Here is a 3,167-nt window from a genome sequence, read left to right on the forward strand (position 1 = left end):
TCATTTACCTGAATCATGCTACAGCTGTAGCCTTTTTGACATTGTGGATTCAGACACAATAAAGATTTGAAAGCCTTTTATTCTATACTCAAACATTGCACTTTAAATTGTTCTAGTAAGAGCAGTTACCCAAAATAAGTTGATTCTTTATAAAGCAGCCCCTGAAGGAACAACACCTGGTTGCACACAAAATCAAGTAAGATCCCCAAAGAAAACTAATTTACTAGCCTGCAATAAAGCCCTATGAAGGCCATCCTTTTAGTTCCTAGGATCCATCACATCTTGGTTTTAACCAATTTGCTTTCACCTTCTCCATGAACTTTCAGTAGCTGTTACTCGCTTGTAATATTGCTTTCCTAACACCAGATGGTGCTGTATAAAGGTATAAAGAGTAGTACCTCCAGGCCCCATTAGTAAGTACAAATGGAGTCTAGCTAGTAACATCCAAGTGTCATGGCCTTTCCTGATTGCAGATAAGTGCATCATAAACACATCTCAAGGGTGAGTATCTCTATATTTTATCATCAAAATAAGAAGTGAGAGAGGAAGAGATAATTCGGTAAGTTGGCTCTCCCTTTTGGAAGAGACTCTGTGGAATGCAATAAGGGAATTTTAGCACCCCATAGTAATGTATATTATTGAATGATCCCTTTTGTAGAGCTTTGTTATTACCAGACTTCCTGTAAAAGATGTAACCTGCTTAAAACAAACAAACAACCCCCTCCCCCAAAAGGGCAGAGGGGCAGAACCAGGGGGAAAAGCCCCCTTTCTATGAGAATTCCTATGTTGTTTTGTGTAACTGTATTACCCCACAGATGTGAAAAGCATTTCCAATCTTATCAAAATCCCTCCTGAAGACCTATTTCTATTCTGATGTATGGTCAACATCAATATTTCTTTGTTTTGATTTGGTTTTTGAAAATCTTGCAAAGCCCATGGAAATGGCAAGACGTGTCCTCCTCTGTTTGTGTGTTTGTATTCCACTATTTATGCTAAGCTTTTCAGAGCAGGGTACCCCATCTCTGTTATTACAGATGCATTGTACAAATAAAACGGTCTTGGACGCACCTTAGGCACGATTATAATTCAAATAAAAATAACTGTAAAGGTGCATTTCTTGTTCTACGCTGCAACCCAACCTAATAGATTTTATTTCTGAGAGTATTTTTACTTGCTGTGCTCTTGCCTCTCTAGGACGTTCCATGAAACCCAAAGCAGTTAGATGGAAAAACAGAAGCAAAATTGTTCTGCTGTGGTTCATTGTCAGCATGTAAAAAAGATGCCGAGCTAACTTCATGCTTATTTAATTTGGGGGGCAGTGCAGTTACGCCAGAGTTGAATTTGGCCAGTGCAGATATATTTGAGATTAATTTGGTCAAATAAATTTAAGTGGGATTAATCAAAGCTTTTTTTCTCAGGGTTGAGCCTGTGGCTCTATTGTACTTTAACCTCCCCTGTAGGTTTGTGTTAGTGGTTTACCACTAATCTTTCAATACTCTCAAACGAGCCATTTTGTTATTCTGTTTTTTGCTCCCCAGTGACTGGTCTGGCCAGGCTGCTGAGAAATTAACTAAGATACAATGTGCTACTCTCTCTAAATATCTTGTGACATTATTATATTGCTTACTCGCAGCCTGGGTAAATGAATTTGTATTGTAGATACCTTTACAGTGAAGGAAAAAAACCTGGGGAAAGAGACAGAATTAGCACTCAATCCACATAGACATGTGAGGACAGATCCTTGGATGCTGTAAATCAATACAACAACAGATTATATCACCTGGGCATCTATCCAATGTCAGCCTTTTTCTTCCTGGATATTTTAGTTCATCTCTTCCATTTCATGGCAAGTGGGAGCAACAACTATTATAGAACAATAGTAATTTCCTCCACTAAAGACTGAAAAGATTTCTTGTGCAATAATAATAATAATAAAGTTTTCTTAGGAATAGACAGATGCCCTCCATAAAAATATGAAACTGCTGGGGGGAGGGGAGGCAGTGGGGAGCAGAATAGCATTGGTTAGTCATGGAGGTGTGTTATGTTGATTGTGATGGGTGCTGATTTGACAGGCCTGAGTGAGAAGTTTAATATATATCCACAGAACAGGTGGGATTAGGGCTGGTCAGAATCTTCCAATGAAATGTTTTTCATGGAAAAACACTGATTAATCATCATTGACTTATCAATGTCATTAGTGGCTTGATGTCTAGCTGAGAGGGAAGGTATCAAGTGATGTTTTCCAGCAGTCTGTCTTGAGTCTGGTATTGTTCAGCATCTTCATGCAATTGGGATGGAACAATCCCGTGCGCGGTACAGGCTGGGGACCAATTAGCTAAGAGTAGCTCTGTGGGAAAAGAATTGGGGGTTACAGTAAGCTGAATATGAGGCAAGTGTGCCCTTGTTGCAATGAAGACTAATGAGATACTGGGCTGGACTTGTAGGAGCATTGCCAGCAGATCAAGAGAAGCAATTCTGTCCCTTCATTCAGCACTGGTGAGGCCACATCTCGAGTACGGTGTCTAGTTTTGGGTTCCCCACTACAGAAAGGATGTGGAGAAATTGGAGAGAGTCCAACTAAGGGCAGTGAAAATGGCTAGGGGGCTGGAGCATATGACTTATGAGGAGAGGCTGGGGGGAACTGGGCTTGGAGAAGAGAAGACTGAGAGAGGATTTGATAGCAGCCTTCAGCTACCTGAAGGAGGGTTGCAAAGAGGATGGAGTTGGACTGTTCTCAGTGGTGGCAGATGACAGAACAAGAAGCAACAGTCTCAAGTTGCAGCAAGGGAAGTTTAGGTTGGATATTAGCAAAAAAAAACCTCTCTCACTAAGAGGGTAGTAAAACATTGGAACAGGTTATCCAGAGAGACCCCTGCCCCTCCATGCTTGGATGTTTTTATGATCTGGCTAGACAAAGCCTTGGTTGGGATGATTTAGTTGGGGGCAGTCCTACTTTGAGCAGGGGGTTGAATTAGACCTCCTGAAGTCCCTTCAAACTCTAATTTTCTATCTTTCTGTGGAAAGTTTATATGTTCCTGGCATCTTTCCTGTAGCTGGCAAGCTATGACGATCATGTCAGTTTTGCCTCTTGATGCCCTATACCCACATTAGGATTCCAGGAGGAGTTCTTCAGCAGCTGGAAGAAGACGATTCAGGAGGGTTCCTGC

The 3,167-nt window shown here is 41.1% G+C and overlaps 1 long non-coding RNA gene across 1 annotated transcript in view; it reads left to right on the plus strand.

Annotated features, from left to right (window-relative positions):
* The first annotated feature begins 428 nt into the window (after nt 1–428).
* The window catches only part of LOC109292697, a 38,034-nt gene continuing 35,295 nt past the window's right edge, over nt 429–3,167 (plus strand). Inside the window, exon 1 of the long non-coding RNA XR_002096172.1 lies at nt 429–501. This is a non-coding gene — a long non-coding RNA (uncharacterized LOC109292697). The remainder of the gene's footprint in view (nt 502–3,167) is intronic.

The sequence above is a fragment of the Gavialis gangeticus genome, unplaced genomic scaffold, assembly GCF_001723915.1.
Source record: "Gavialis gangeticus isolate Ggan-Ray unplaced genomic scaffold, GavGan_comp1, whole genome shotgun sequence".
Classification (NCBI taxonomy): Eukaryota; Metazoa; Chordata; order Crocodylia; family Gavialidae; genus Gavialis; species Gavialis gangeticus.